Source organism: Syngnathus floridae, chromosome 5 (genome assembly GCF_059516105.1).
Source record: "Syngnathus floridae isolate MCC-2025c chromosome 5, RoL_Sflo_1.0, whole genome shotgun sequence".
NCBI lineage: Eukaryota > Metazoa > Chordata > Actinopteri > Syngnathiformes > Syngnathidae > Syngnathus > Syngnathus floridae.
In genome coordinates, this window is record NC_142417.1 from 6,399,197 (window position 1) to 6,426,566 (window position 27,370).

Below are 27,370 nucleotides of genomic sequence, written 5' to 3' on the forward strand. Positions count from 1 at the left end.
CCTTAAGTGTCTGCAGATTAACTTATTAACTAATACAAACCTGAGTATCCTGGGGGGGGCATAAAATACACACAAATTTACATTTTCAGGTGTGACGGGTGGATGAAGCATTACATTTAAGGAGCAGTTGGTGCATGGCATGGCAGCTATCATTGTCAGACCCAGAAATGTACTGAGGGGAGTTGTGATGTTTGACAAAATGCTAATCTTATCATTTAAGGTAATCACAACCAAATGAAAACAGCAGTACCTCCCAACTGGAAGCTCAAAATGCAATATAATTTAAAAATGTCAGCAGCTGGAGAAATGCACTTATGTTTTTGGAAGGGTACAAAAGGGACATAAAAACAGAACTTATTGCAACATAATAAATTGCCAAAAGTGCCTCTGCCCTTGACCAATTTTTGAGACCCCACGCTTTATGACCAACTCTCCACATAACAACAATATTTCTCCCGACAATCGGTTTGCTTTGATTTTACATTCTCATGATAAACTCTCAGAAATTTATGTGACACTTACAAAATTGAAATTATGCACCACTCTCTGTTATCAGCTTCCCCAGCACCTTGCATTGTGAACATGAGTTCTCTCTGGGTGACAAACAAGCCCTGTGAACAATGATGTATGACTTTGGTTACACAGAGGCACTTTGTTGGTCAGTTCTTCAAATTAAACATTTAAATTATGCAGCACAATAAAAGCAAGTTCAATCTGCTGCTGCTGCATTTTGCCGTGGGCGGCAATCACAGAGATGTAGCTGTCATAGCCACAGCCAATAAAACCCAAATTATGTGCAGGACACACTGAGGTGGAGGGAGACATTAGTTTTTCTTTTTTTTTTTTTTGCGGGCAGGTAAACTGACCATTAAATATGTTTTTATGCTTCTTGCAGCAAGATTCTTCTCACGACACTCATCAAGGCTATTTTCTCGGTTTAATTGCTCGTTATTGGCTCATCATACAACAAATGACATGCTTTAAGAAGTAGTTCCTTGCAGGAGTTATGTGAACGTCGAACATTTTCTGCACACGCTGTTTTTTTCTTACTTTGTGTTTGTCTGGAGTTTTTTTGTTGTATTCCATTCAGAGCACAGAAGGTCAGCCACTCAAAATGATTACAGAACAAGTTGGCAGAGGTGGCGTCAAATCCCCTGGAAAGGTGTGTTTACATAGTTGTGAAATGGGTGAGACATTTTGAGCTGCTGTGAGCACACAAGTGTCACACACAATATATAGCACTTTAAGAGTTACAACAACAGGGCAAGCTTGTTGATGCCAATGTTGCCGACTCAAGTGTTTTACCCCAAAGCAGAACAACGTCAAAAGAAATGTGCCTCTGTTCATGTCAGAGTATGTGGAGGAAAGAAAGAATTGAAATGCAGTATATGGTGGAAGAATGTGCAGTAAAAAAAAAAAAAAAAAAAAAAAGTGACTGCTGTGCCATTTTCCGGAGGCCGTGTGACATTTCTGCTGAGCGCTGGTCACAAATGGCGTCGGTACGAGTGACAGCTACGCCGACCCCGTCGGTCAATCTAAGCACCGTTCCCTGCTGACGCTTTCACTTTCAAAGCAGGTTAGCGGGCAAATTCAAGGCTGATCATCATGTACAGCATGTTTCATCAGTTTTAACAAAACACCTGATACGCCATTTTACTGCTGTTTCTATTCACCAATTAAAAAAAAATATTATCAGTAGCAATAACGTGTGGTGTATTTTGGATTTCAGTTTATTTTTATGGGGAAAATTTATTGAAACAAATTGAGTTACTAGCTTGGTCACAGAACAAATTAAAATCATAAATCAACAGAATAATTTCAAAACAAAACAAAAATCAATAATGACTGGATGATTTCGGAAAAAAACTGCAACGGGAGTGTATGTATATATGTCACGTTGGCAGCACATAAAAACAAATGTCAAGCAATAACAAGACTTGTTAGCTGGAACTTTTTAATAGCCACTCAGCAGAGCAAATACTGCCGAGACGCTCTGTAACTTCTGCGAACAATCAGTTTATCCCTGACATATAAAGATCTCAAACATTCTAGATGTATCACTTCTTTGACACCAGTGACTACTTTCCTCTAAACCGGGCATGGTAGCAATTTAAAGCCCTTTAAGGGCATAAAAGACAAAAAGCAAAAAATATAAATATTGAAATGGCTAAAGTACGAGGATGAAGGAATAATATATAATCTCATCGCGTGTATTTTGGAAATATTACCAGTATCATATTGCTGACCAGATTTTTTACAGTGTATAATGCAAAGTCAAGTAAAGGGGAGAATGTAAATTCCTGCATTCCCTCCACCCGGTGCTGAATATGAATCAGTTCAATGTTCCCAGTAACAAGCTGGCATCTAAGCCAAACAGATGATGGATGAAGGACCAACTGGCTATTGCTCTCCTCTCATCCCTCCTTTTTGCCAATATATTTATTTTATTTATCAATCCCTTCAATAGCTTCACCCTGTCTAATTTTCTTTCTATAGTGGAGTCGCAATCCTTGAACTTATTACTTTACTTTTTCCGTTCTCTATTAAACATCCGAAGGAAAACTCTTCTTTCTTATCGTAAGAGCTTTTCTGCTTATTCATGTCCTGACTCACTGAAGTTTGGACTTGATTAGAAATGGCATCCTAACTGAAGAAGAATGATGTCTTAATCCAAATCTCTACCAGTAAAGAGCTGGCACTGCTGTTGATTCATAGCTGCATTGCGCTCGTCTTTCACATCACCATCTGACCTCAATTACTAATTGAAAGACCTGAAAACATTTCACTGAGAAGACTTGGAGGCACACAGTTACATTCACGCTTCAATTTCCCCAACAGCAACATTACAAGTGTATTTTTTTTAAGACGTTTCCACTATGTTTCCCTCGCCTCGCCCTGGACCATAGAGTTCCCGTGCCAAAGCCGGAATTAAATCCCTTAAATCTATTCTCCCTCTTGAGTACTTCTGCTAGAAATAACACTCTTTGCCATAATCCAATTTTAGTACAGTCATATGTCATTTTCTTACTCTCACGGACAATCGAAAAATAGAAGGATGTCTTCGGGGTAAACGCAAGGTAAAGAAATTAAAGTCATGAAGGCAAAAGACATTCACATGGACCACACAAACTCGTTACGTGCCCCCGAAGTAATTATTTCACCACCGTTGGCGTTCAATTAACATGTTGTATTTAAAGAAAGCTTCTCTCCACTGGCAAACAATAGAAAAACCACAGAGGACAAATAAAAATCTTTTCTTTGAAAGATTAGAGAAAAAAGAAAATTAGTTTAGCTGGTGTCAGTGCTATTTGTATTCCTTTTATCCGTCCCTGAATTGCTCCATGTCAAACATGATTATTTCCCAAGCTTTGATAAGTGACCGCTGGGCTTAAAGAATGGGAGAAGAAAAAGAATAAAAAAGGGGAAAAAATGATACCCATCAGAGTCGTTTATGGCTCTGACCTTTCATTGCACAACCAAAACACTTTATTATCCCTTTTTCCAAGTGAGGACTCATTAGGGACGAGAGTTTACTGTGGCATGTGGAATTCTTCATACGCATCCTTGTGAGCCTTGACGCACATTTCAGGCTCGGAGGGCGTCGTTATTTTGGATAGCGGGAGCGGGGTATGACATCATGAGTCAGGCGACGGTAAACACCACTGATTGGTGGACTGTTGACACTGCCAAGATTGTGGGTGTCAGTGTTGGTGGTCCACAGTGTCCTGCCCGAAAGCAACTGAAAGGAACAAGTAGACCTCAGTCTCTGCTTAAGTCCAACAAGCTTTGTTTTTGAGTACTGGACTGATTAGGGCATTTGGGGATGTTGTGTTTGTTTGAAATGAGGCCACTCACATCCTCCTAGTATGACCACCCTGGTTTTAGGCTGAAGATGACGTTGCCTCTGGTGATTAGAATTTAAACGTCCAGAACAAAGCAAAAAATTCCGTGACCAAGCTTGTGACTCAATTTACAAGTATAAATAAAGTTGACTTGTGTGAATCAAGTCAGTTTTCCCAATTAAAATAAAATGAAATACCAGCTTCCCCAAAAAGGCCTGTTTGTAACAAAGAATAGCACTATAAATAAATAGCACTATAAATAAATAAATAAATAAATAAATAAATAAATAAATAGTCATTCAAATCGACTTTACAATGTAGTTGAATGTAATTTTCAAATCTCAAAAGCTAATAGTTGGAACCATTTTGGTCAGTAGATATGCTTTATTTATTTATATTCAAAAATGTGAAATATATACTATTTTTTTTTATCTTGTTAGGAGGAGTATGGTCCTTTGTGTCCCTTTAATAGCGCAAGAATTGTGCACCCCCTCAAATCATTTTTATCCTAAAATCCCCATTTTAATAAAATAATTAGAATTTGAATTAAAACTTAAAAGCGCAAACAGTATAACATGGAGTCATTTCCACACCGGACTACTTTTTCTCTTGGATATCTGCTTCAGTTCATAGTTTGCCAAACAAATGTAGCGTATCTGGATGGACTTTGTCTTAAGGCCCCCGGCCATGTTAGTTCAGCAGCTGCCTGCTTGTGTTGCTGTGTTATGCTTGCATTTACATGGGCGTGTAATTGTTGAATTTAGCAGTGTGTTCATTCATTACTGACTGCTTACCTCCATGGTCCCTCTCCTCATCTCTCTACATTAGCTCTGACAGTAATGACTTGCCAGGCCTAACCTCTTAACTGGCCTGATGCATGCCCGTGGCAAACCCACTCAGGCCACGCGGCTAAAATGGAAACATACTGCTTAACTTTTTTTTTTTTTCCCTCCGGCTCCCTTGTGACCTTCTCCCTCGGACATTTCTGGCGGTCAGACTCGTCGGAAATTTAACAGGATATTGAAATGCGATTTGCAAAAATTACCCGTGAGGCAAAACCTTTTTATAATGTGGAAAGTCAAAGAATAGACTGCTCATCTTCTTGAAGATTGGCAACTTTTCATCTTGTGGCTCATTCTGTCATTTATTTTGACGTAAACATAGTCCTTGACCTGAGCAAATAGTAGCATAGTCACAATTCCAACCAGCACACTAACAAACAAGATATGCAGCATGTTCTATTCCCAAGAAACAAATCTGTTGAAACAGAAAAAAAAATGTTGTGTATTTGTGTCCCAAGCACGGTGGATTATATTTTTACGTTATCAGACATACGCTGCAGATTTGTGGGACATATTCACAAAGGACTTTTTTAGCCTCTGGAGCCCCTTTACCCTCAGTCTGTCCAGAGGGTGGAAAAGATACACAAGTACAGCTATGTGATTCCTGACTGGACTGCAGAGATAAGCGAGCCCAAATAAATCTGCGCCCCTCCAAATGGGTTCCAGTGACAGTCCAAATAAAGAGGTTTTGGTTGGCCAGCCAGATGACTGACGTCTTGGTGCAGTTCCCGCCTCACTGAGCAGCGGATAAACCCCGGCTTAGACGACGCTATAATAGACTCGAGCGTGTGCACATGAAGCCTGCATGCTTGCACTAAACATGCATGAGGCCACATTGCAAGCTCCAAATACAGCATTGCAGTATAGAAATAAGGGAAGGATGACATGAGGCCACACCTAGTGAGCACTCGATTCATTTCAAAAATACACTGATAATACACTTGGTACACACGCAGGTAGGCACCCCAGATTCACTTTCTCTTTTTTCTTTTTTTTTTTTTTAGCAAACATGCATTTTTGTTTACAAAAGAAAAATCCCAATGCATTTCACTGGTCATCAATTAAACCCGGATTTTCCCATTTGCAGGCTGGGGGTTCCACTTTTAAGTTGTACTAGCACAATTCACCACTAGAAGGCAGTTCTGGCTTAGTTGCGCTTGCAATGTCCCATACTACAACCTGAACCGGTCTACTATTTTTTTTTGCAGATTTGGAATAACTTGTAAGACAAACATAGCACCAAGATTTTTTTTTTCAATTAATTATTGTTGAAAAAATGCACGAAATTATTTTTTACACTTAACATTGCTTTGATGTTCGGCTGTTTAATGAGCTGACAAGTCATAAAAAAGTGACACACGGAAAACATGACACAAAACTAAATCTGATCAAACCAAAGTCAACAAAAACACAGATCATGACAGACTGGTCCATACAAGTCCTACCTGCCAATAAGAGACACCAGGCCCAGTGACACGACCGTGATCCCTGACTAGCCTTCCATCTGCTTGGTCTGGCCAGTGCTATGCACTGGAAACCACAAGCAAACTGAGGCTGGCACTGTCTATCAGTGATTGAACCACATTCGCTGTGGTAGCTGGCAACCACTCTGCCCTCTTGACCACCTGTTCCTCGCTGACATCACTATTCATCGCAATCTGCTAAAATACACTGTACGGCTTGAGGAGAAGAAATGAAAGGGAACCAGAAAGAAAAAGATGAAAGAATTTGCCATGGGTTGAGTGGAGAGATGTTATCGGATATCAAAGATTCCATTTGAGCTGTACCTTCCTATAAAATCCTGGCAACCGACTTTAAAATCATACCGATCCATCACTAGCTGCAAAGAAAAGCCATCCAAAAAGGCACCAAAGTCATTACATGACCTCAGAAGATTTGTCATGTGCAGAAAGTGGCACACAAGTTGTGTAGATGGTGTTAACTGCCACAAGAGACTGGACACTGTGACTTTTTGTGTAAGACATATCGAGGAAAGGCAGAGGGATAATGAAACTCCTGTTTCAATGCCAGTGTTGTATTGAGTAGAAAAATGCTCCTCAAAGGAGTTGCCATTGTGTAAAAGTAGCTTAACTTCTCTAAGTAATAAGTTGTCTTCTTGAGACAGCAAAGTCGTTAAGAATGAATCAACAGTGTCTAGCAAAAGTAGTATTTTAACTCTGTTTCTTCCAGAAAAAAAACTGCAATGATACAATTGATCAATTATTAATATCGGAAATGCTTAGTAGATTACTAGCTAAACTGGGAAAAATCATTACATATATGTGTTAAAAACAAAGAAGAAAACATTTGTATAAATGTATCTCAAGTTTACTATTCTCTGCAGGAAAGGAATCAGGATGAAAATGGCTGAAGTCAATCAATGACTAGAACTTTTAAACTCTACTTGCAATGTCCCTTCTTAAATGCCATCACTTTGACAGAATCGGCCATCGAAGCGGCCTTAACTGAAAGCTTGCCATTATAGCAGCAGACATAAAACATTTAAACGGCCTCCATTTCCTCCAAATGAGGGTCTTGTTGAAGGACCTATGGGGTGGCTGTGCACGCAAACTACACGTGTAACGTAAACACGTGCACCCCTGAGAGGTCCGCTCTTCATTAATGTGGTTGTTCTAATCAAATTAGCCGTGCATACTGCTGAGCTAGCGACTGCTTGGGTCATTCCCCTCGTTACTTTTCAACTTCTTCTGCACGTTTATGACTAATAGGTCATAGTGTTCGAGCATGGCAAGTTCTGTTGGAGTCCCTGAAATGACTGTATTGCCTCTCGAACAGTTAGATAATGTGTTTAATGACTAGAGTAAGTTCTTCCAAATTCTTTTCGATCAGGATACATGATCGCTTTTGTTGACTGTGATTTTGGAAGGACACCCATGAAAATGGACGGATGGGTGGATAGTCATCAAAAATAATAATGGTTTTCAATGACAAATAAGCATGTGATGCAAATTTAAAGGAAGGAAATTAAAGGAAGTCAAATCCGAATTAAATGAAAGTAATATGCGGAGTTCCCCAGGGATCTGTTCTTAGACCGATATTATTTATTTTGCATATAAATGATACCTGTATGTTACAAAAGATACTCAAATGTGTACTTTATGTACTATATGACTTTTTTAGTTTGGGATTGATTTAACTGAGTTTCTGAAAACAGTGGAATTGAATACTTTGAAACAGTGGTTGACGTCAATAAATGATGCTACCAGACTAATAATCAAATACAAATCACGATAAACAATATTAAGTTAGAGAGGGTATATGAATATAAATCTTTAGATGTTATATATATTTCATATTATATATGGATTATGTTGATATTTGTTTGCACAAAATTATGATAGTCTGACAGTCTGATATTTTGATAAATTACAACTATAAATCAACAAGTAGGGCAAAACTAGTGAGGGAAGACTTGTCACACTGACGTCATCGGCTCAACAGAAAGCTCTGTCTTTCCACTCATTCAGTATTCGAGCAGACTGTTAATTAGCTCTTGCACCCTGAAAATAACCCTCATCTTGCAAAACTCCAGCTGTTTGGTAATTGCTCAGCAGGGTGCCTCCCAGCAGCGTTTGTTTTTGTTTAGGTTCTGTTTTGGGTGAGGCGGTGATGTGTTCCGCATGCTACGAATCTTCGAGGTGCAGCCCTGGTCAATAGAAGCAATACTTGCTCCTCCGGGGAGAGGGACGGCTTTCATTTGTTTTCATCACCCAAAAGGATTTTGTGGGCGGTTGAGAGCAGCATTCATTTGTTTGCTCTGATTTCGGGCCATCAAGTAACCGAGCCATTCAATGATACTTTGGAAGTAGATTGCCTGGGAGCACAACAAAGGAGTCATGTTGGGAAATGAATGAGTTACCCAATGCCTTTTGGTCTGTTTTGTCCTCAAACACATAATTAGTGACAAAAGTGTATAGGAAAAAAAGAAATAACTAAAAATCATCCGACCAATCCTGAATGGATTTTCTCACTTGACACTTCATTAAACACTGTGCATCGGCACACAGTAATGAGATTTAAAGCAAAAGCTGTCGTGAAAATTCTTCTTTCCTAATGTCATTTTTTTGATTGTCACTTGCCAGAGAGGTATGAACTAACAATTTGGAATATTATTATTATGTTTGCATTCTATAATAAAGTAGTATAACTTCACAATAGTATACGACTAAAAGATTTATTATGTAATGTAATATTTTATGCATGGATTTGTGGATATTGTTGGTAAGGACAAGCTAGTTTTCAATTCATAAAGAGGGCTCAATGCTAGAATGCAGTTAGAACCAAATCATTCCTTCTCTGCTGAAAATCGTTCTAGAATCGTTTCCAGCCAGAAGATACCGATTCTCCCGGCCAGAAATTCACTCACGAATAATTGTTGGCTTCCATACTGTCGTCTACTGTACTGTAGCCTACTGTGTGCATTCTGCCTAAATAAATAACCATACAGTATGTAATAAGCTAAAATGACTACACATGGCTCAGTTTTCAAACACAATTTGTAAGACCATCCATTCGGGAGTGCAATTGCAATGACATGTATTATTCTAGACTGGCCGTCTAATGGCAAGATGTGTGTCCTTAAACACTAAACAGTCTAGGGAGGGAAACACAGTTTTGATGGATGACATTGTGGCTTTGTGGCTGAAATAAGCAGCCACGTCTCCATTTTCTACCTGCGTTTGTGAAGGATTGTCCATCTGGTGGACTTGAAGGCAATGATCCATCCTTGTCCTGGCACCGTGTTCCACATCAAACCCAAATGTCACTTTAACTTTGAGCCAGCACATGTCACTTAAGGGAAAACGTTTGCAAGCCTCATCCGGAGAGGTCTCCATCGCACATTAAGATCCGATTTTCCTCATATGACTTACTTTTGGTCAGGTGCACGTGTGGGTTCTCTAAAAAAAAAAACTTCTTTTGCATGGTCCTAGCTGTCAAATTACTGAGGATCGCTTGTGCAGGAGGGGGGCAGATCATCGACTTTTGGGTATTTCACGAATTGTTATAGCGAATAGTTGCTACAGCTTTAATATTATTTTTCGTAAGATTGTGCTAGAATGCAAACAGAACAATGTGGCAACGATCCAGTCCATGATAAATAAACCAGTAATTTTGTAATGTTCTTTAAATACAGTCAGGAGAGGTTTCTCCTTTAATCTAAAAAAATGCCTTTGGCAGCTTTATGAGACTTCTTATGAGTTCATAAAATAAAGTAGAGTAGATATGACACAAACATATGCTCAGGCACCCGATGGTTGCTCCCACTCCGAAATCAGTGGCCTTAAATACACACTTTAAGCCTGGCCGTCCCCGCCTCAATCTGTGCAGCATATTGCAACATATGGCCGTTTTTCATGACGACTGTCCAGTTGCTGCCACCAGCCAATATCGGCCAGTTTTGAAGCGAGTATGCACCATCTGTGCAAAAAATAAAAAATAAATCACTGATGTACTTCAAAATGATTTGGTGGACGTATCCAGGGAAAAACTGCTTGGAAAACTAGATAAAAGATGGCTTGGAGAAAAACTTATTGTTGCTTGTTACACCTCTTAAGTGGAATGTCCCTGAGATTGCACAATTGGCAGCTCACCCAGTTTTCTGCAAAAATATAAAAATATGAAATATAAAAAAATATACCTCTGAAGTCGCACAAACCCTCAAATTTTGGCTCGCAACAACTAAGCAAAAATTCACAGCAGTCTTTAGTCAAAGTGCCTCTAATGGTTGATTCTCGATTCAGAAATCTAGTTATCCTAATTCAAGCACCAAAATGAATGGTGACATTCTGTAGCACACATGCGTGCTTCAGCATCATTTTCTTCCAAGAGGCCGTAAAAACGTGGAGTTGACCACAATGAGCCCAAGCGTGAAAACGCTCGGCCAGAACCTCCGAGCTATAAAGACCACCAAGATGAAGCTGAGCAACTTTGTGGACAAAAATGATTCTTCCATCTGTGCTGGTGTTTATAATTACAAGTAAATGGTGCGAGGGAGTGGAGATAAGATAAGATATGCCTTTATTCGCCCAATAAGGGGAAATTCCAGAGATGGGTGGAATAGAGTTAATCTGACAAAGGAAACATTAAATAGAGCAAATTGGCCAGGCTTGGTGTCAGCGGGGAATGAAGAATGGGAAAATTATTCCCACAATTTATGATAATTATTTGAATCTTTGGAGGAAATGCTGAACCAGTAACACAAGCATAAACAATGAAAATGTATCATGTACATAAGTCAAACTGTCCTGATTCTGACATTTGTTGCTAGATTGTACAAGGAGTTGTGAGGTTGAAGACTGAATGGGAGAGCAGATTTGCTTCCGGTGAGCATTATGCGGAATATGAGGTTGCTCACCAACATTATGTTTTATTTATTGTTTGATTTGCACATTTTATTCAGTGACATTTTTTTGGGAGGGGGGCTCTGTAAATAAAGTTGGTTGAGTTGAAAAACTGAAGGCTTGGCAGACATGGAACTCTGCAGTGATCCAGTTTAACAAGTATCTTGAGGGTTTCTGAACACTTGCAAAACTTTTAGTGGCTGGCGGTTTATTGCTGACAATTTAAAAGTCTCAAAATGAAACGTTCAAAAAGTTTTTATCTGTTTGCTTGTTGACGGAATGAAATGACTGATGTGGATATTTAGCTCGAAGCCTTTGTGCTTATTTTGACCATTTTGAAGCTCCAATTCATGCACTTGTACGATCCATATATTCCATATCCATGCCATATATATGAAATATATCATCTTGTACATAAACTGAATTACAAGTTTATGAAGATGTTTTAAATTTGTTTCTTAATCCAGGTGGTACGGTGGAAAATTGGTTAGCACATCTGCTTCACATATCCGAGGTTCGCGGTTAGAATCTGGGCTGTGGCTTTCCTGTTTGGAACTTGCTTGTTCTTCCGGTGTTTGCGTGGGTTCCTCCACATTCCACATGAAACTCATGGCACATTTTAGAATGCCTAACTGAATATAATAAAATTGTTCCAACATTTAACATTATTACACATCAACATTATATCTGTTTTAAAGTGATAGACCGGTTGAACCTCGTGTTCATCTTTCTCTTCTTCTAAGAAAAGTATCCTTACTTTAATACACACAAATAAGTTTCGCCATATGGTGCTCCACATAAACTTGTATTTCTTTTCCGAGAATCCAAATAATGCTGTGACCTGACCTACATGAGTTAAGGCTATTCTTGGAGTTCTATTTGTATGCATGACGCTGCACCTACAGGGAGGCCAGGTACGTGTTCTCTTCCAAGACAGGACCTCACCGACAGAAAATTCCTAATTACCGTGAACAGAGTCAGGTCATGTGTCCTACTGAGGGTGAATAGTTAGTCTCGCAGTTTGCATTACGCAGCATGTCCGTCGACACCTCATTACGCACGCATCGTTCATTGTCAAAACAGAGGAAGTCGGTGCAATGGACTCAACTAATCTCGCATAAACTTGATATGCTCTGTGCACACACATGACCAGGAAGCCCCTCAATCGGCCCTCCCGCGTACTCTGCAGACGTGTGGTCAATACACATGCACACAGTGGTTTACTTTTATATCTGGCATTTAAAAAGACATAAATCTAATGGGTGAAAATGCTTTATCGCAAAAAGACTCATCTGTAAAATGTTATTTCCCACAACTGCCTGTGTTTTACCACATAATCAAACCTGTGCTCAAACTCAACTTGAACCCAAACCATGAATCACTCTACCGCAACACTGTTTTGTAAAAAATATATATACAGCCAATAAGAAAAAAGGTTTCCCCTCAGGAAAACTAACAGGAAAAACAGCAGTAATGAAGACCCAGAGCAACTGGCAATAGAACATTACATTCCTCTGTGCATCAATGTCCGTTCCAAGTAGAAATTGTCCAAAAAAAAATCCATAAATCCTAGCAGAACATTAAGCATTTCTCATACTCAAGGGTACATCAAGCAATCGCTATTCCACACTAAATACTTTATTTAGAAACCATTGTTTCCAAATCTTTGTTGGGCCAAGGTATAACATATCGCCGAAATGTACTGTCCTTGCATATTCAATCAAATTTCCCCAATGAAATGAAAGAAAATTCCGTTAATCCATTCCTGCACTCCGAGAAACACACACCATTTTTGTTGTTTTTTAAGATAAAAAAGAAAATAATTACAGCTTTGAGTTCAAAAACAGTCCCACAGTATTCCTTTGTTATTATTGACTCTCAGTTTCAACTGCATTCAGTTTGAAATAGATTCATAAAAAATAATTGGTTGCACATGTATTGCAATACAGCATTCTCTCGCTTATACGATTGTTTAATTGACCCACTGTGATCAAACGGCTGATTACACACTTCGATAAATATGTTGTTTGATTGCAGTTGTTATATCTGCGTATGCGTGTTACACTTTATTGCTTTTGTACATATGAATGCAACAATAGCCCTTTTTTCCCGCTGTGAAAAAAAAGGATCATATAATATTTTTTCTTCCACATATCAATGAAGAGTAGCTCTGTTAATAATTCAAAAGGAATTTTACCAGCTGAGGAGTGAGTTATTGTGATTTTGTAGACCCATTCATCTTCATATTGAATAATGAGCGCTGTGGCATAATGGTGCAGAGATTTGTAAGTGGTGTGGGATATTTTTCTCAGATTTAATCAGATTTAAATCAACCCAAGTGTCAACACCACTGATCCCCTTGGAACTTTCACTTTCTCTCAAATTCTTTAAGCGTAAGTTAGCACAGGTATTCCGAGTGTCCCACCACCTCCTTCCCTCCCACTATTTATCTGCTGTAAGTAAGCTACATGTAAGCTGTTATTTATGATGAGACTCGGGAGAATTATAGGATCTAAGTAGCTTCTTGCTCATTATTGCCATAATGCGCATTAAAGTGATAAAGCCAGCTGCGCAAAGCCCCCCGGTGGGTTCGCTCATCCATATTCACGAGGATGAGAGAGTCAGAACTGCTTGGCTGTCAGTACATTAATACCTGATATGTCTCACTCTGTGTCTCCTGTGAGAGATTAGAGCACTCATATGTGAGGTGGGCTATTAAACCTAGCTATATACCGGACTTTGCTGTACTGTATGGCTAATCTCTCCGGAAACAATTACCGTATTTTCTGCAGTATAAGGCGCACCTAAAAACCTCCAATTTTCTCAAAAACCGACAGTGCGCCTTATAATCCAGTGCGCCTTATATATGGACCAATATTGAGCCACTACGGCAGGCGTGTCCAAATATATGGACTTATATATGGAGTTTTAAAATGGGCCATTCATTGAAGGTGCGCCTTATAATCCAGTGCGCCTTATATATGGACAAAGTTTTAAAATGGGCCATTCATTCAAGATGCGCCTTATAATCAGGTGCGCCTTATAGTGTGGAAAATACAGTACACCAGACCAGACACCAAAATATTTGATCATGTACAAGTACTTTTTCTTGTTCACAAGTTGTTGTCATGACATTTGAAATCAAACAGATTGCAGTGTCAAAGCTGCGAGCAAGATTTGAATATCGCCTCATTCGGTACTCGCCCTCCCTATAAATCCACGGCCCTCACTGACGCGTGATTTTCAAATATCGCCATTAGATTATGAAATTACATAGTCACAGGAAATGCATTTGCAGCTTGAACAAGATGGCAGCGCTAGCAATATTAAGATAGCATTATCACTGTAACGTATGTTGATAGTAAGAGTTACCTGTGATGTTACAGTAACACAAAATGTCACTGATCTGATCTTTTACTTTGCGGAATGTACAATCCGTTAAAAATTAAAAGAGAAAAAAAGGAATTTTGGAATGTTGCTTAATTTTGCCTTTTTAGCATGCTCACTTCCCTCTGTTTGTCCAGTTGCCAGTTTTAATACATTAATTAGGTTTGGATGCCCCAACAAATCCCCAGTATAGTACATTTGGCAAACGGTGCATGAAGTACTGAAAGCGAACAAGTTTGATGTATAAGTGCGTCAACGAGAACTGTAATAGTTTGTTGCAGATCAATGAAGCACACGGTTATGAGGAACAACTACACCATAATTGGACAATGACAAACAAAGCCTCCACTCCCATCATTAACGGTGTTACTGAATTAGAAGTGAAAATGAAATGTGGGACGTTATTAAGCAGACGTGGGCTTAAGGATTAACCACAATGGCCTGGGGGTAAAAATAAGGGAGGTTATTAATTGCATGATGCATATAAAGCACTATTTATATAGAGAAAAAGTAGACTTGCATGAAGTAATGTCTCACCTGCTGCCATCTAACTTTCTTGTTCCTCCCCATCTGTCCTCTTGCTGACATAAATACAATAAAGTGCGACTTCTCCATATCTCACTCTGAAGTTCCTCCCTCAGCAGCTGCTGTCTCAAATACTTTATTGAGTTATCGAACAGAGACTATTTATGACGAAGGCTTGGGTCTCCATGCTTACCCAATGCAGTTTACACTGGGAATTCAGTGTATAAATCTGTAAGCGACACCTATATGGAGAACAGTAACTTGCTTTTGATGACTCTAGATGTTGATCAACAAATGTGAGTTGTGTGCAAATAATACATAACATCTTACATCGTTTCTACTGTGACTCTCCAAATGTATGCCCCATCGGTCTTTGTGCACAAAAAGGAGAACACATCTGCTAGAGTCATTCAGTGCCTCAGTCTCCCTCAAGGCTGTGTCTGCACTATTCAAGTGGACCCCCCTCCTGCATTTCCTTAGGGAGTAAAGGTGAGGATGGTAGAGGAAAAAAAGGAAATCTGGAAAAATGAAAAATGTCAAATATCTCTACAAGTGCTACATGTCACACTTTACAAAGTTTGCGTTGAAAAAAAACCTGGAGCAACAGCAGAAACTCCAGTTGTCAAACACATACAAAATTTCACATAGGGAATTGTCGAAAGTGAATTACAAGCTTGCAGATTTAATTTACAGATTTAACATGAAGCCACCAAAAAAACAAAAATTATTAACAATATTGGCACTGTTTTTTTCCACAGTTGTTAGGCAATTCTAAATGTTGATTATGTAGCAAGTTACCCCCCCCACACACTCACGTGACATCACAATTTTTTTTTACTTTTGAGTATTATTTTTCCAGAAACTTTAGGTTGAGTACTATACTGTACTTTTCCTGGCATATAGCCTAGCTAAGTGTTTTTAATTCCATGAATTAAAAAAATGCTCCTGACTGCCCATGTCGCTCCGTTGTTCTGTGTTGTTCAGTAAAGTCGCAAGCACTGAACCTTTTAGTCCCAGAGTGCCTCATTAGCCGTTGCCATTTCAGCTCTTCTCCTCTTGTTAATCACCTCAGTCGATCACCTCTGTCCAATCAGTACCGTGTTGGTGATTAAGAGCGAAAAGATGCATCTTTCTAGCATTTGCACGCACAGGCATTAAGTCAGGTGTGTAGATTGAGGGCAGCAAGTGGGGCAAAAATGTTACGTTTTAAGACTTTTTACTGAAATGGGAGACACCTAAAACTCTTTGTTAAATAACTGCATCAAAAGTAAACAAGCTGAAGAAGATGCAAATTGCACAATGCAGCATTTTAAGGAAAGTTCAGTGTGCAGAGTTATGCGCTTTATCTGCAAAAAAGTTATTCAATGATTTGTTTTGGTTTATTTTCTACGTGCAGCCCAATAAGGAATGTCCCATATTATTATTCACAACTTAAGTATTTGGGTTATTATATTAAATTATGTCAGCCTGACTACCAGCTAAATAAAAATATATTATACACTGCAGCCTGCATTTGTGGGGAGGGTCACAATTTAAAACAGTTCTGAGGTCTCTTAACAACTGTGGCCTTGTTTTGTCAAAATACCCCAATCATCAAGAGCAACAAAAATTGTCAATACTAGACTTCCTAAAATTATCATGTTTAAAGGCACGGGGCCAAAGAACCTTGGTATGAAGTGGTGCCCCCACAGACAACATAATCTAAAAAGCCTTGTTTTCCATCTTAAAAGCAGATGAGCTTTGTTTCCTTACCTAAATTGAATTTGTTCTCTTAATCAAACATGCATGCTTCTTTTTATCTGTCCAAGTAAACACCCCATTTTGTGGTCCTACCACTCAGTTAACTCTTTTGTATGGACACGCGGCGTCTCGGTCAAGGGCAGTTCACTCACCTTATCCTTGAGCTCCCTGGTGAGCGTCGCTGACCCTCAGTCCGAATGCAGATGAGCGAGCGGCTGATGCCGAGTCCGAATCACGACCTTTGCTCCCTCTGTTTCAACAACATAAGAGATTATTTTGACTTTTGTTTTTTTTTCCTTTGCACAAGAGACATTTATATTGTCTGTTGCATCTCATTCATCTTTTATCAGCAACCTGTCCATCACCACTTGGAACCAGACCTTCACACATGTTCAGTTACCCTTACAACATGCAAGTAGAAATAAAAAATTTCTATTGTGACAAAATGTAAAAAAAAAAAAAAAGAAAAAACATTGATTTTGATTACGTTATTTTATTAAGAGCTGCTCTGCCTGCAACACTGTGACAACAGCTGCGGCATTTGGCCTTGAAAAAAAATATATCACAGGACACATTAATTCCGTTTTTTTTCCCCCTAACCTCCACGCACCTGGCTCCCGTCCGCCCACTTGTACTCTGAAGTGATCCGCACATTCTCCTCTAATTTGGCAGAGCGCACTAACCTTTCACAGTGCAATGCGATAATGATGAGTTTAATGTCATGGTGTCGCACACTGAGGGCCGGTAGAGCAACCCGCTGATAATCGGATACAAGAGTTGGTGAAATAATTATGCCTTGTACAATTATGAGTGACACCACAATGACAAAATCCATATCAATTTTATTTGAGTGTCACACGCTCATGTTTGATTTAGGGCCTCAAGAGCAAGGAAGATTTTATACAAATACAGTATAGTAGTGGTTGACGACGGTCACAACGTATTATTTTGATATTACAAATACTTCATCGTGTGACTCAGTTACAACATCATTACATTATTTATTTCAATATGATTATTTCATATTTATAGCGTATGTTTTTTTTGTTAAAATATTTATTGACATGACTATACGACTGTATTATCATATTTCAGCATTCCAACTTGTCTACAGATTGGGCTCATGGCAGTGCTCCTTCGTAAACCCACGTACCAAGCAAAATTTCAATCAATTATAAAAGATCATATAAATCTAGAGATCAAACTTATTCTGACGTAGGACAGCAACATGAGAGGATTTCTTCCTCCTGGTTGAACTCACGCTACCAAGATTACTAGAAGCCAGAATTGCCAATCTTGACGTTTGCACTTTGCTGTATTTGCATTGGGTCTATTCACGGTTCCTCTACTTGTACTCTTGATGTTCTCAGTGTAAACTTTTGATTTGATTCCTTAACCGTACTTGTTGTTTGTGTATGCGGCAGAGGGTTACTGTTGGAAAGTGGATCACAGGGCATAAGAGTGTTCTTGAAAATTTTATGTTTTCTCGACCAGCTCTTAAGAAAGGTAGAAAAGAGGGCTGAATAACTTAAGCCTGGACTGCTATACACAAAAAGAAGAGTTGAATAAGGAGAAGACGTGTGGAAAATGTGTCTGCCGGAGCGTAAAATTAGCAATTACATTGGGTGTCATCAGTAATGACAATTTCAGCCCAGATAGAGCGGGTTAATGTCCAACGCTCAGACTGTAATTCGGCCGTTCCACCTGTGTTCAGTCAGTGAGGCTGTGTGCAGCGCAAGTTGACTGGAAAAACAACAGCACACACAGATAAGCCAAGATGGCCGCCATCTGCTGGGAAAGCTTACAGGGGCAATTTATTTTTTAAGGCCGGTGTTGACCTTGATTGTGACACAACACATTTGTAGTCTTGTGACTGTGCCTGTATGTCTGAGCTCCTATATATATATTTTTTTTCCTGTTGTGCTGTTTTTTTTTTTTTTTTAAATCTCTCTTTGTACACTAAAATACAGTTGGTAATAATATTGGATTGTCTTAATTAATCACTGTACCAAAAATAAATTACCATTTTTAATTAATTCATTTTTTTAGTGTAGGGGATAAAACTGATAACACAACAAGGATAAAAAGTTAAAAATTAAGTCAACCATGTTAAGTTAGTCCTTCTAATGTGATGATAACTGTCGGAAAGAAATGCCAACTTTGCCGTAGCTCACATCTTTTTCAAATTTACACAAGCTCTTCTTTTGTCGACCAAAACAGTCCCATTCATTGGGTTTAATTATCCTGCACTGCTCATAAAAAAAAAATAAAAATAACCATCTGTCCTCCCTTTCAGAAGAAGCTCTTTTTAAAATCCCCACGCCTTCATTCATCAGCACAATGTCACATCCATCCCCATGGCGACAAGAATGCAAATGAGGTGGATGCGCACTCAGTGGCCCGTTGTAAATAATTTACTGTTTTGTTTTATTGGAAAGTGAGACACAACATTATTTCCTGCGAGCGCTCCCCTTGGCCAAGGTCTGCATTCATTCTAGAAGCTCCCAGCGAACCTTTGACTTTTATTCCATGTTCCTCCTAACCATTATGGAGGTCTCTCACATGGCCCGGACACCGGAGTGTGATGACATGATGCATCACAACGCCTTAAAGCCATATGGCAAAAGCCTGTAAATATGATTTATTATTTATGTTCTCCTGATCACATTGGACTTGGTCTGATCTTTTTTTGTAGCAATGATAAATTACATGTTACCCAGAAGGCACAAGAACACTGGTAACCCCCCCACCTCAAAAAAAAAAGATCCATATGCTATATGTGCACCGAGAACTCCCTCACCCTCTTCATCACGCTCTGCTGTCACACAACATAAGTCACTCTCATTTTGTTCGAGGCTAATTTCATGAAAACACCTTTTTTTGCTGTACCGTTGAACTTGACAGCCACTTATAGCCATGTTGGAGGTTGCCGAATTAAACTGGCTATTGTTGTCGAGAAGTTTCTAAATGCGGATCATCTAGCGTGATGAACTAACTCCTCTGCCATTGTTGATATTCCATTCAGTTCATGAGGGTTAGCTGTAAATCACTTTGTTGCACTACAGAATGATGAATCAGAAAATTGTTTATAATCAAGCCAGGAAATAGCCATATTCACTGGGATGATGATGATGATGATGATGACGACGATGATGATGTGTCTGTGGGCGGCCAGCATTATTACAAAGTGACATGTGGAGGACGATCTGATCTGCGCTTGATGTGTCTCTCCGAAGCCTCTTTATAACCGCCGACATCCATTGCTGTTAATGATCATGAGGAGTATAATGGGAGAAAAGTGAAATCTGAATTCTCACAAGGACATTTTGGCTCAACTTGAATGTGCTCAGGCCGCTTCGTAATCATGCAAAATGACACGTCATTGTGTGTGTGGGTGTCTGTGTGTGTGTAGAAAGATTGCGGCTAATGCTATTTTCCTCCAATAGAATATTGATGATGATTATAGCGATGTCATGAAGGGGACGTCTGATATGACATGCATCGACGACAGGGAGACGATGGGTCAAATTAGTGTTTGCGCCGCATGTGGTCGCGGATAATTCGGCGAAGGCATGCAGAATTACAGCTTTAAAAACTCCGATAATATCCGATTTGACAAATGGAGCGTGGCAGCCACAATGTGACATTGGCATCGGCACAGTTGAGACGTCGTTTCACAGCTTAAGCCGTGCTCTAAATATGAAGTCTTAACTAAATCTCTCAGCTCATCTGATAGCGGACACTTAAGGGAAAGTGCTGCGACTAGGCGTTTTTCATCCCGACTGTCGCTGATTTGTTAGGGCCACCCTCTCTCAACATCTGCAGCTTCTCGCCATCCATATTACTATGGTCCGCTGCCCCCCATCTCCTGCGGGGATTAGCTGGCTAAACGTAGGGAGGCGCTCAGTAGCATAAGAGCCACGGTACCTCCGCGGATCATAAATTTGCCCGTGATTGAGGGGAGAGACGCGGGGCCCCTACTGAGCAAGCAGACGCTCCGAGGCACGGCGGCGAGCGGAGTGACCTCAAAGTGACTTTAAAGCGACCTTGGAATGGGACTTAGTGTGACAGAGCTCTTGCTGGAACAAGATGATAAGGCTGCAGATTAACCGATGCGACAGCCGAGGATAACACCATCTCCATCGGAGATACGGGAAATAATCGAAGGCGCAAGCTCTCATTCACATTCATGTTGAATGTGTCGGAAGAGGCGGGCCTGGCAGGGAGGCGTGGGACGTTGATGAGTCTGTGCGTGAGGCTCGAGACGTGAGCTATGATCCACAGCAGCTTCTCAATGAGTGTTTTTTCTTCACTGTTCTTCGCTGAGTGTTTAATAAACAGCTGTAAGGTGCATCAGCAACCTTTCCCACATGCAAGGGCAGAGCATAAGAGTAAATCCAGACACAAAGATTGATACAGTATGGAATCTGCTCTATAGTAGAGGCATGCTGTACAGTACATTCGATTCACCATTACGAGGCAGTTAAGTTGAAAGGTGAAGGTAGAATTTGACAACAGATTGCTTTCTCTGCCTAATGGAGAAACACCATTAAGGTTCCATGTTCACTTCGCTCGATGCCAGAGATCAAAGTGTATGTTTTTCCCATTAACAACACCTCGAAGATCATCAAAACTAAGTCAACTTGTTAAGGTCTGCCAGGGTTAAGGACCCAACTGCAGGGAAGCACGCCAAACGTGCTGTTGAAACGAATTTAAGTTCAGCAACGGAACTGTAATCCCCTAAAACGGTAAAGTAGGTACTTTAAAGATTTTTTTTCAGTTTTACCACAGATGCAACTGCAACCGGCATTATTGGGAATAAAAAAAGACAAGTGGCAACAACCTATAAAAGATTGAAGAAACCTTAACTTGGAATTACACCAATATTCAGACAAAAAAATGTTCCCTGTTACGGACAAATATCTAACAGTAAAAACAACCCCGAGTGAACACTACCAGCTTGGTCTGATGCCAAAGCATCGTAACATCAGCCAGGGAAGTTCCACAATCCTGCGGTTTCTCTCATGTCCTTTTCTTCTTTTCATCCTCCATGACGCTCAATAGTCTTGGTCTCTTTAATTTACTCGGCCCAGTGGCTGCAATTCATCTTATGGGATGTGACGCCAATCGAACAGGATTTACAGGAAGTGAGAAGAAAAGAAAATGAGCAGACTCTTAAAGAAGTTGTGCATCTTCATCAATAGCATGATTACAATTCATGGAAAACTTGATGCCCTTCATGGCAATGATCAAACAACGGTGTACGCTATCGTAATCAGTGATAGTCTCATCTCTTTGGTGGGCCAGACATGAAGCAAAGATGAAGAGTGGGAGGTGGGTGATCTCATATGGCAAACATGATGTTTATATTAAGCTTTACATGATCACAGGCAAACATGACGCCGCTAATGTCATCGCCCAATGAGTTTGCTCCCCATTGCTAGTAACTGTAGCCCGAGCTAAGTACTTCATTGTACTGCCTCAATCTGTCACAAACAAAGGATAAACTTGAGGTTTAGGTTCCAGGTCCCCAAAAGGGCTTTCAGGGATTATCTGTGTGTAAAAAGTACTTACATCTGCAATGATGGTTAGGCTCATTGGGCAAATGAGTACCGTATTTTCCAAACTATAAGATTCTACTTTTTGCACAAGGTTTGAACCCTGCGGCTTATAGTCCAGTGCGGTCTATCTAGGTATTTTTCACGATTTTTATGATATTGTATGATTTGTGCATATTCTCTTATATATGGAAATTTGCCATTAAAACACCTGCAGTTTATAGTCCAGTATGGCCTATATATGAACAAAACAGGATTTTTCCCTAATTTAAGAAGGTGCGATTTATATCCGGGTGTGGATTATTGTCCAGAAATTACGGCATACGCATATGGTCCTCTACCAACCAACAATTCATTTTAAACTTAAAACATAACAGGTTCCTGACCTAGTTTCGGGACTTTTAACTCAAGGGTGTAAGACCCAGTGACCCCTGTATAGGGCTCGTTACTAACTTGTGGACTAGCTGGTGGACTCAGTGAGCTCGCTGATCACGTCTCATGATAAAAAGCCTACATTGTTTTTCCTTGTTGACTGGAATTGTCCATCTAGATTTGAAACACCCTACTAGTGTCTAAAACCAATATAGAACTGGATGACTCAGAATTTATGTCAATTAAACCAAAAAAAAACTTGAGGTAATTGTTTTTGGCAGTTAAGAAAAGAGGACTGCTGTTAATGAACACTTGGGGCCCTATTTTGGTAGACAGGTGCCCGTGCATTTGTCGGACCTGCTGACTAGATACAAGCTTTTTTTTTATTCAAGTCTGATGAAGATGAATAGCGCTTCTTCCAAGTGATGCAACAGATATGAGAGCCAGCTACAAGCTGTCAATATGAGATGCTGCAGTGATTAGCAAACGCACGGGGAGACAAACAAGCCCTCTCCACAAAGAGCCAATGGGATTTGAGCAAATGTAATTTTTGTGTGCACATAATGATTTAGGGGTATGGGAATGAAAAGGCAGCAATATAAAGTGCTTTGTGCAGCTTGAGCATCACTGCACATCAATAAACTACAGCGCTGGGAAACAAAGAGCAAAGTCCCCGGGCAAATCTGTAAGCAAATGTACAATTATGTATTCAAAACACACTTGTATTTTTGAAATGTGGAAAGAATACCACATTCAGGTGGAGACGTTTTCCCTCGCATACAATGAACACAATTTGTTTTAGTGTGACAGCGTTCGCGAGCGGCGACGCTGCCAGGCAACATTTACTAGTGCTCATTAAAGATTGTTCCTTTTGCGTTAGTCTTTTATTGTCGAAGCCAATCTAAAAAGATGCCCGAGTGAGTTCTCATCGCTCGCTCGCTCGTTGTTGGCACCAACGGTGAGCGGTAGTTTCTTCAAGGGTACTTGACAACAAAATATTTGTAGAACCAAGTTTTCCTCATCAAAAACAAAAGAGGCGCCTCTTCACCTGTGAATACGCAGCCCGATGTTTTCAATTGTATGCCGACTGGTGGTCCGACTTTCCCACATGATGCTGTGGGAAGTCTTAAGGAGATGGACAAAAGAGGCCTACAAATCCCGCATGGATTACCTCATGCCTTTGGTCTCTGAAGTGGCAGTTAGCCTCTCTTCAAAACAAGGAGGAAGTAAAGGATGAAGAAGGGGAAAGCATCCAGGGCAAATTGTTGAGTGGATGCCACCATAAGAGGCGAAAACTCTGTTGCTCATCCAGGCAATAAAAAGAGCATTGAACAAAAAGAGAAGCCCCCTGATTAGTATTCATTTGTGGAGGGCAACTAATCCAGATGAAGAATCATCTTCACCGCGTTCACAGCTGATGTATTCATGAAGCTGCTCATCTTTTTAGGGTTTGATGCCAATCTTGATGAATTCTTAATTAAATTTATTGGCTTTCATATTGGTGCTCTGTTGAATTCCTTGGAAAATTTGAATGATTCTCTCAGCCGGCGTCGATAGACGAGCATGCATTTCAATCAAGAAAAGTACAGTGGATCTTCAGAAAGCAACGGCTGAGCAGTCAAAAATCTTATGGAGTGACTTTTTTCCAAAGCTGCGAGGCTGACATCACAAAGCCCACAGTGAATACACTTTTCTTTTACACTATTAATTAGGATGAGCAAGGAGCAGAAGCTTCAAGTGTGTTTGGTAGAATTTGTACAATAACGCTTTGCAATCATTGAAAAAAAAAAAGAACGTTGTAGATAATTATTTTGTGATGGCTTCATTCTGCAATAATCAATTTCTTTTCATAGCATTCGTGTTTACGGTCGATAATTGTAGCCTTGCATTTCGACATATTCATTTGTGAATTTACATAACATGCATTCATTATTATAATTACATAAATGATAAAAGCAGGACAAATTGCATTTGGAAATGTTTCGATATGTGTGTTAGGAATGCAACAAAACTGCTAATTAGATTTAATGAGATGTAGAATAAATATTATTCCTCTCATAATGCACAAATTGTCATACACTTGTGGTAAGTAAGAATAACATTTCTCGACAGATTACACTGAACACCCACCTAGCTAGGGTTCGCTATTCATCAATTTAGCTCTGTAATTTTTTCTGTGGATCTTTATATATTCACTTAAATCTTCAAACTCAAAGGCTGGACTGAATGAGATAGTCGTAATTGGTATCAATGAAGTATACAATATGTTCAGCAGTTCGGGCTTTGAATTGTAGCGCCCCACCTAGGCCCTATCTATCGCCCTAGAGAGAATTTGCTATGCATGTCAAGCTTTAATGAGAGTCAAATGGGTAACATTTGATAAACACTCAGCTCTACTACAACATAATTTAAAATGACTCAATGTGTAGGCCAGTGAAGGAAAATCTACCCCCACACCGGCCCCCGCCCTCATTGATCCACACGGTCCTAACATTTTGACTGATGGAGCCAATCAGCCTATCATGGCCCCCGCAGATGGACAGACGCTCATTTACAGGTGCGCTGTGGGAAAGGCGGATGGATTTGATTGATTGACAGGCTGTCAGCGAGCCACTGGGGCATTACAAAACCATCCCCTCGCATTACCGTAGGCCAGCAACATCCTGTTTGTGAGAGTGTATTCGTGTTTGTTGCAGAGTGTGTGTGCTTTGTGAAAGCGAGCGGTCAGGTCTGCGTAGATTACACGTCCAGTGGGGTGACAGCTCAAGAATCAGGCTGTCAGGTGGGCCTGCCCCCCTTGTTCAAAGGCGGACGGAATTTAACAGCACATCAGGTGATGTGTGACAGGTCTGCATCATATGCTGCACTGATGTACATGTATGTCTTTCTAACTTCTAACCTGCAAATGCCTATCAGCCAATACTCATGCATACAATAAACAAGCAGCGCTTTCATAATAGAAACATGGGTACTTTGTTGGGAGAGGGAAAAAAAGCAACTTTTGGAAGAAAAAGTCAATGCAAACTCAGCACGTCAGTTAAGGCAATTCCCTAAGATTAAACAGCTTGATTCTCTCGCATTACCCACCTGCTTAAAAGCTTCTGTCATTTTTGTCACACTTCCTTTTTTCTTAATTCAGGCGTACATTAATGGTACTCATGTTACTAGGCGGCTACTGCTCTCTTGTGGCCAAGATGGGAACATGAGCAGCATCGAAAAGTCATTTGTCAAATCCCCCTTTCTGTATTCTCGACATCAGCAGCAGCCTAATTAGCTTCCACAATACAAGTCATCTTGGCATGTGAACAACAACCATAAAATATTTAATTTGATCCTCGTCAATTATAACAAGCAAGAATCATAGACTGATGAGAGAACTCCAATGATGCATCTCTGAATTTACATTACAGTGCTATCTATTGTTGCTACTTTGTCTTTAATAGCTTGATAACGGTGTCTGTGACGTGCTTTGCTCAAAATACCTCAAGGATACAGAATTACTGTAAATTTTCACACACCAATACGTGCAAAATGAACACTTGATCATGGAAGTGTGTAAAATGATGCTTCAGGTTAACTGTGCAACATGGCGGCGACAAACTTAAAGGACTGGGTGGTCCGCTGGTTACACAGGGGAGAGAAAGCATGAGGTACGACAGCTTCCTGCATATGGACCTGACAGCATGGTGACGGAGTGCGTCTGTTACTGATGTGCTGTTAACATGTTTCCGCGAGGGCAGTCACGGCCCGGTGCAACCTGCTGCTTCACACCTGTTGTTTCATGTCAAATAAATACACAGCACAACACAGGAGGTGTTACAGACCGCGCGGGTGATTACAATGTTCCTTTATAAGGTCGAGTATGGCTGAGCAGAAGCCCAATGTCAAGCGGGGACACAATTGATTAGTTGTGAAAAGCAAACGGTGGGCCAACATCTACACGGCGAGAACATTGAGCCGCCATGTCTGCTGGCACTCGCCGCCAGCACATATGTTCTCGTTCTTCTGTTATTTGTCATGTCCGACCCTCTCGCAGGCCCGTCTCATTTGGATTACTTTGGAAAGCAAGCTGTTTTATCAAGTGTGCAACTCCCCAAATGAGTTTCCCACCTTGGCTTTGGCACGCGGTGCTTTTCCCCGGGAGATGCTAATGACCCCGTTGCCAGGTCTTTGCTGTTTCAGCTAATAAATTGTCTGTCGCACATGTGGGAGGAAACAGATATGTTTCAACCAAAACCCTGTGACGTGTATATAGTAAATTGTAAAACCACTTGTGCAAAACCTACATTAGAATGACGTAATGTAAGTGTAACTGGTTGTTTGTCCACTAGATGGTAGTAAAGCAAATTTTACCTGAGTGAGCTCATACAGTAGAATATAGGATTTTAGATTAGGGATGGGCAAACATTTGTACTCTAGTGATTTTTATTTTTTGTATATGTAAGTATATAATATAAAGTAAGAATTTTTTTTTTTTACAATTACTTTTATTCTAATTGTTTAAATAGAAAATAGTTTGTTTTAGGTCAAGTTATTTGTATGGGAGTTTTTAAAAGATAAACTAATGTGTATGTAGGTTATGTAAATAATTATAAGATAATTTAATCTCATGTTATAAAAAACGGAATATTTAATTTAAAATGTTACATTTTCAGGCAAATAGTTGATTTTACAATTTTTCAAACGTCCACTTTTGCGTTATTACACGTAAGCTGAGTATGTCGATTAGGGAAAAGCACATG

At 39.9% G+C, this 27,370-nt stretch overlaps 1 protein-coding gene across 14 annotated transcripts in view; it reads right to left on the reverse strand.

Annotated features, from left to right (window-relative positions):
• LOC148397790 (uncharacterized) overlaps positions 1 to 27,370 on the reverse strand; it is a 112,042-nt gene that overhangs the window by 39,691 nt on the left and 44,981 nt on the right. For 9 of the 14 annotated variants that reach the window (XR_015858690.1, XR_015858694.1, XR_015858692.1 and 6 more), the window contains one exon: positions 16,851 to 16,948. The gene's annotated coding sequence lies outside the window, so the exon portion shown is untranslated. Of the gene's footprint in view, positions 1 to 522; positions 612 to 6,129; positions 6,455 to 16,850; positions 16,949 to 27,370 lie in introns of those variants that run through there. The other 5 variants (XR_015858691.1, XM_088376716.1, XM_088376719.1 and 2 more) reach the window with 3 other exon arrangements.